At 39.2% G+C, this 7,730-nt stretch overlaps 1 non-coding gene across 1 annotated transcript; it reads right to left on the bottom strand.

The window, feature by feature from the left end:
* Positions 1-615: 615 nt before the first annotated feature.
* On the bottom strand, positions 616-726 carry LOC137738513 (small nucleolar RNA R71). Its single transcript, XR_011068957.1, has one exon. It is a non-coding gene; the product is annotated as a small nucleolar RNA R71 (small nucleolar RNA).
* Between the last annotated feature and the right edge of the window lie 7,004 nt (positions 727-7,730).

The following is a 7,730-nucleotide window of genomic DNA, read 5'->3' as shown; positions in this document are numbered from 1 at the left end:
TTTGTTCTTTTCATTGTTGTTTGCTTCTTGATTTTCATTCACACTTGTGTTACTTTGTTTCAGGTAGTATATGTCAAATAGACTTGTTGAGTTAGGCCAAAGAATTGAACGGTTGAAGGGCCACACTTTGGACAACTTTGTGCCATCAAGTTCATCCCTAATCCGTGAGGAAGAGGAAAGGACTTCACCTAGTTCAACAAGTAAAGGATCTGAGCAATTTGATTGGGAAAGAGAAGAAGAGATGGCGGGCAACCTAGATGAGCTTAGAGCTTTGGAGGACTTTGCTCAACCAATCATACCAAATTCACCTTCATGCATCTTGCTGCCCACAGAAGCTAGAAACTATGATCTCAAATCTTCACATTTTCATATGTTTCCTTCATTTTATGGCTTACCTAATGAAGACCCTTTAGCTCATATTAAAGAGTTTTACAATGTTGTGAGTGGTTTACCTTTGCAGGGAGTAAGTGAAGCAAATTTGAGGTTGAGAGTGTTTCCTTACACCTTGAAAGATAGGGCCAAGAGTTGGTTGATGACTTGAACACCAGGTTCCCTCACTACATGGGATGCCGTGGCTAAGAAATTCTTGGAGAAGTTCTTTTCCACCCAAAAGACAGCCACATTAAGGGGACAAATCTTCAACTTCAAACAAGATGATGGTGAACCTTTCAATGAGTGTTGGGAGCGTTTTAAAGGCCTCTTGATACAATGTCCACACCATGGGTTACCTTTTCATTTACAAATGCAAATTTTCTATGATGGACTAACCCAAAATTGTCAATCAACTGTGGATAATGCAGCAGGTGGAGCATTGAAGAAAAAGAATGCTCAAGAGTCATATAACATTTATGAGATGTTGGGGTCTAATGCTCAACACAAAGATTTAAGGGGTAAGAAAGTTGGAGTCTATGAAACAAGTTCTAATCATGAGCTTTTGTTGCAGGTAGCTAACCTAGAAAGGAAGCTTGAATCCGTGCTCAACATGGTGCCAAAAGCAAATGAAGTGTGTGCCATTTGCAACATACCAAGCCATCCTACTCACCAATGTCCATCTAGGGAGGCTTATCCCGAGTATGTTCAAGAGCAAGTGAACCTCATGAATTCTTACAATCAAAGACCAATGAATGATATGTATTCCAATACATATAACCCGAGTTGGAGAGATCATCCCAATTTTTCATGGAAGAACAACAATCCAATCCAAAATTTCCAACCAAAACCTGCCACTACCCCTAGTCTAGAGGATACGGTTAAGTTGTTAGCCCAAAACACTTTGCAATTCCAACATTCCACAAATAGCACTCTCCAACAACATTCAGCAGCCCTAACCAAAATGGAGACACAATTGGGGCAGATTGCAGATGCCTTGAACCAAAGAGAGGTTGGGAAGTTTCCAAGCCAACCCGTGATACTCCAAAGGAACCAAGAGCAAGCCAAAGCAATCACTACACTTAGAAGTGGTAAGGTTATTGATAATAGAGTTGGCAATGAAGTTACTAATGAATATGATCATGTGAATGCAGGTGTCACTCAAGGAGACAATGGGAAATCAATTGAGGAACCGAGCCATGCCACTTCCTCATTGGAAGCACCAAATCTTCACAAGGCCGAGAAACCATACACTCCACCAATACCATTCCCTGGAAGACTTGCCAAGAGCAAGCAGGATAAGTCATTTAAGGAGATTTTTGATATACTGAGCAAAGTGAATGTTAACTTACCTTTGCTTGATGTCATTAGGAACATGCCGGCATATGGGAAGTTCTTCAAGGAGTTAAACAGCTACAAAAGGAAGTATGGACCACATGAGAAGGTAGTAGTGTCTGAGAATGTTAGTGCAGTTTTGCAAAGAAAACTTCCACCAAAGCTCAAGGATCCAGGAAGTTTCTCTATCAACATCACCATAGGGGACAAGAAAGTAGAGAAGGCAATGCTTGATTTGGGTGCTAGCATCAACTTAATGCCTTATTCAGTGTACCTTCAACTAGGTTTGGGAGATTTGAAAGCCACCACCATTTCATTACAACTTGCAGACAGATCAGTTAAATATCCAAGAGGTATAGTAGAAGATATTCTAGTTCAAGTTGATAAACTAATCTTGCCTGCAGATTTTGTAGTGTTGGACATGGAAGAAGCTCCTATACATGATCGTGAGTTGCCAATATTGCTTGGGAGACCTTTCATGGCCACGGCCAAGACCATCATTGATGTGCAAAATGGACTCCTCACTATGACAGTGTTAGGAGAGACAGTTCAATTCAAAGTGTTTGAATCTCTTACTCATCCTTCTTCATCTCTTGATTGTTATGCCATTGATGTGCTTGATTCAATTGTTTTCTCTAAGTTCTTGCAGGCACAATCGGATGAACCATTGCAAACTGTTTTGAGTCAATCTCAAGATGAGTTTGATGAAGAAGATGCACTCATGGAAGAAGTAGCTGCCTTGGAAGCATTGGCATTGTATCCTTTGAATGTTTCACCTCGTTTTGAGCCTTTAGAATCATCAATATCACATCTAACTCCTTCCACTGTTAAGGCACCAAAACTTGAACTTAAGCCACTTCCACCACATCTAAAATATGCATATCTAGCTGAATTTGAAACTCTTCCAATTATCATAGCTTCTGATCTCACCCCAAATGAAGAAGATAAACTAATTAGGGTGTTAAAAGAGTTCAAATCTGTTTTTGGTTGGTCTATTGCAGATATCAAGGGAATAAGCCCTACCATGTGCATGCATAGGATCCTTTTGGAGGAAGGAGCAAAAACAAGCCGTGAGCCACAAAGAAGACTCAATCCACACATGAAGGAAGTTGTTAGGAATGAGGTGTTGAAATTGTTAGATGTGGGGATCATATATCCCATTTCTGATAGCAAATGGGTGAGTGCTATTCAGGTGGTGCCTAAGAAGGTGGGAATCACTGTGATGAGGAATGAAAACAATGAGCTTGTGACCACCAAGCCCACGGCCAGTTGGCGTGTTTGCACCGATTACAGGAAGTTGAATTCTAGCACTAGAAAAGATTACTTTCCTATGCCTTTCATAGATCAAATGCTTGAGAGATTGGCGGGTTACTCACACTATTGTTTTCTTGATGGTTACTCAGGTTACAATCAAATTGCAATCGCTCCGGAGGATCAAGAGAAAACAACCTTTACTTGCCCCTTTGGCACATTTGCATACAGAAGAATGCCTTTTGGACTTTGCAATGCTCCAGCAACATTCCAAAGATGTATGTTGGCCATCTTCTCTGACATGGTAGAAAGGTTCATTGAGGTATTTATGGATGACTTCTCAGTGTTTGGTTCCTCTTTTGATGAATGTCTTAACCATCTCTCTTTAGTACTTCAAAGATGCCAGGAAACAAATTTGGTTCTCAATTGGGAAAAGTGCCAATTTATGGTGAAACAAGGAATTGTGTTGGGACATGTAATCTCTAGCAAAGGAATGGAGGTGGACAAAGCCAAAATTGACGTCATCACCAATATGGTAGCCCCCACCACTGTGAAAGGAGTAAGAAGTTTTTTGGGCCATGCGGGTTTTTATCGTCGTTTCATTAAGAACTTTTCAATGATCACCCGTCCATTATGCAATCTGTTAGCTAAAGATGTTGTATTTCATTTTGATAAGGCTTGTATGGATGCATTCAATACTTTGAAAAATGAACTAACCTCGGCCCCTATTATTATGGCACCAGATTGGTCATTACCTTTTGAATTAATGTGTGATGCCTCTGACTATGCTATTGGTGCAGTTTTAGGGCAAAGGGTGAACAAGCTTCCACATGTGATCTACTATGCAAGCCGGACTCTGCATGATGCTCAACTTAACTATTCCACAACTGAAAAGGAGTTGCTTGCTGTTGTTTTTGCCTTAGAAAAGTTTAGGTCATATCTTGTGGGATCTAAAGTTATTGTGTTTTCTGATCATGCAGCCATTAGGTATTTGATGACAAAGAAAGATGCTAAACCACGCTTGATTAGATGGATACTCTTACTACAAGAGTTTGACTTGGAAATTCGAGATAAGAAGGGCAGTGATAATGTTGTGGCTGACCATTTGTCCAGGCTTAATGAAAACCAGGGAGTTGGAAAACCTTTGCCCCTAAATGAATCATTTCCAGATGAACAACTCCTTGTTGTTCAAGAAAAAGAACCATGGTATGCAGATTTTGTTAATTATCTTGCTTGTGGTATAATGAGAGATGACCTTTCTTTTCAGGAAAGAAAGAAGTTCCTTGCCATGGTAAAGCACTACGTTTGGGACGAACCATATTTGTTTAAATATTGCCCTGATCAAATCATTAGGAGATGTGTCCCAGAGAGTGAGCAACAAAGCATTCTAACGTTTAGCCACACATTGGCATGTGGAGGCCATTTTGGTGCCAAAAAGACATCGCTAAAGGTTTTACAATCTGGTTTCTTTTGGCCTACTTTATTCAACGATGCTTTTGATTTTTGCTCTAAATGTGATAGGTGCCAGAAAATGGGGAACATTAGCCGAAGAAATGAGATGCCATTGAACAACATTTTGGTGGTAGAACTCTTTGATGTTTGGGGAATCGATTTCATGGGACCATTTCCATCCTCTTTTGGTTACTTATACATATTGGTGGCAGTGGATTACGTATCCAAATGGGTTGAAGCCATTGCTACAAGAACTAATGATCATAAGGTTGTGTTGAATTTTCTTAAAGATGTGATTTTTTGTAGGTTTGGAACCCCAAGAGCTATTATTAGTGATGGTGGCAGCCATTTCTGCAACAAACCTTTTGAATGCTTGATGAAGAAGTACAACATCAACCACAAAGTGGCAACCCCGTACCATCCTCAAACTTCAGGACAAGTGGAGATTAGCAATAGGGAGATCAAGAACATTTTGATGAAGACTGTGAGCCCTACAAGGAAGGATTGGTCACTAAGGTTAAATGATGCACTATGGGCATATAGAACAGCATACAAGACCCCCATTGGCATGAGTCCTTATCGCCTTGTGTTTGGGAAAGCTTGTCATTTGCCAATGGAGCTTGAACACCGTGCATTTTGGGCTATCAAGAAGTTCAACTTTGATTACAAGGATGCTGGAGTAGCAAGGAAGCTCCAACTTAATGAGTTGGAAGAGCTTAGAAATGAGGCATATGAGAATGCCAAAATCTACAAGGAACGGACTAAGCTCTATCATGACAAGGCCATCCTAAGGAAGGAGTTTCACCAAGGTATGAAAGTACTTTTGTTTGACTCACGTTTGAGACTTTTTCCAGGAAAACTGAAGTCTAGGTGGGTGGGACCATTCAAAGTCTTGCAAACATTTCCCCATGGAGCTGTGGAGATAGAGAACATGAAGAATGGCACTTCTTTTAAAGTCAACGGGCAGCGATTGAAACCATACTTGGATAAAGTGGATGAAGAGCAAGTGTATCAAGTCGTGGATGTTCTTGAATTTTCAACACCATGAACAAGCTACCATGTCTTGCCTAGACATTAAATAAAGCGCTTGCTAGGAGGCAACCTAGTGTGGTTTGTGTTCTTTCTTTATGTTGTGTTTATTTTGTTACCATTCTATTTTCTTTGCCTACTTACATTGCATACAAGTTTAAACATCGAGGACAATGTTTAGATTAGGTTTGGGGGTGGTTTGGAAGTTTTGTTTTGTGTTTGTTGTTTTGTGTTTGTGCCTATTTGAGGTGTTAGTTTTGGTTAAAAGTGTTTTTGCATACTAATACGAATGTATATGAGGACTATGTTTGAAAACAAACAATTGGGTTGCTATGGAAAAGAGTTGCATCTTGTTGTCATTTATAAAGCTATAACTCTTGAAATTATGATGATAGAGGTACCATACTCAAATTCTGGAAGAAGAATAGTGGAGACTACCCTAGTGAGTTATTTTGAGCCTAATTGCTTATTTGAGAGGGTTTAAAGTGTTTCTACTCCTATCTTTTTCTTTCATTTTCACTTTAAATGATCTCATTATTTCTATTTTGTTTGGATGCTAAGAATCATTTTCCTTTGCAGATACCATGTATTTAGTATCATTCATGAATGAACTCAATGAGATGATGTTAGGCTATGCATGTTTAACTACTAAAAGGCTTAAATCCTACCTATTTGTGTGCTCCATTCACCCTCGTTGCAGCCAAACACTTTAGCCCAATTCTTTCATCACCCACACCATAATCTACCCATTCTAGCCCATTACAAGCCATACCTTATAGTTTGGGGAATACCAAGGTGATGAAGACTAAAGGTAAATTGAGCTTAGAACAAGATTGTGGCATGTACCGAGGGCACCTATGTTGAAGATGCTTCTAAAAAAAAAGGGGTTATAAAAAAAAAAAAAAAAAAAAAAGAAGAGAATTAAAATGGATACAAGTTCCAAATCTCCTCATTATAAGACATAGGGCCTGGATGCCAAAAACAAAGAAGAAAGAAAACAAATGCAAGTGAAGAGCATGATCCTCAAGAACACTTTGGTATGCCCCAAGCTCTAGTACTTCATATCACTTCTCTCGTAACCTATAACCTAAGCCTTACATTACAATCTTGAGAAAGACCTAGCTGATCCTTGAGGATGTATTCATGGGTGATGGTAAGTGTGTGTGTTATCTATATTCTTAGCATCTGATTCATTTCATGAGATCTACTCAGAAACGGTGCTTCCATTTCAGATTTCATATGTGAGAATTTTGATTTCCTTTACATAATTTCACTCATATATGTTGTTGAGAGACTAAACCTTAAGATCTGAGTGAAAACTTGAGTGGATTCTGTGAGGAGTAGAGTTGAGGCGAATTCTATCTGAAGCATTTGGGTATGGTGACCTTGAAGTCGTAAGACATGGAGAAATATCTTTATACGTTACAATTGATACGATTCTTTGAAGTGGCAATCTTTTGAGTTGAATGAATGACAGAATCTTCATTGGTTCTTATTAGTTTGTTTAAAGCATGTTTTAACCAAGTTGTTTGCAGATTTTGTAAATGTTTGTGGGTGTCATCACTGTAAACCCTCAGGAGACACAACTCCTCCAACTAGGGACACCTAGGGGTTCAAAGGCTTGTTGTACATGCTCAGTGCAATCGTTTAGCCAGCGAAAGTGGTTTAGTTAGATGTTTGAGTTTTGTGTGTTTTAGTTTTAAGTTTGCTCGAGGACTAGCAAAAACCAGGTTTGGGGGTATTTGATAGTCACATTTTGCATGCATGTATAGCTTTTTTATTTGGCGTTTTTGTATTGTTTTTGGATTAAACTAGTTGCATTTTACTTTGTTTGGTGTTAGTGTGCAGCCAAGTGTGTAATAAGATCAATTGGAAGGCAAATGAAGGAATGTGGTGAAATTCGGCCAAATTGAGTGATTCTAAATAAAACAAGCATTGAAGTCAGATTAGGTGGTTTCAACACCAAAACATGCATTCACATGCATGTTCAAACACTTTGCACATGTTTCTTGGATTAAATATCCACATACCTGCAGATTATGTCCATTCCTTGCATCCTTTATTCCAGAAATTCCATTTCATGCCATCATTTCAGAAATCCAACCCATTCCTTTGTCCATGCCATGTGTTCTTCCCATTTTCAGACTTGTATAAACATTTTCTGGTGCTCCAATTGACCTTTGCAGGTTCCACTCCCTTGTGGCAGACTTTACACATGCATTTTGATTAAACAAAACACATACTTGCAGAATTGTCCAAGCCATGCGTCCACTACACTCAGAAACCCATCATTC

The sequence above is a fragment of the Pyrus communis genome, chromosome 6 (genome assembly GCF_963583255.1).
Source record: "Pyrus communis chromosome 6, drPyrComm1.1, whole genome shotgun sequence".
Taxonomy (NCBI): Eukaryota; Viridiplantae; Streptophyta; class Magnoliopsida; order Rosales; family Rosaceae; genus Pyrus; species Pyrus communis.
Note: the sequence above shows the minus strand (reverse complement) of the source record. Positions and strands in the feature narration are given on the sequence as shown.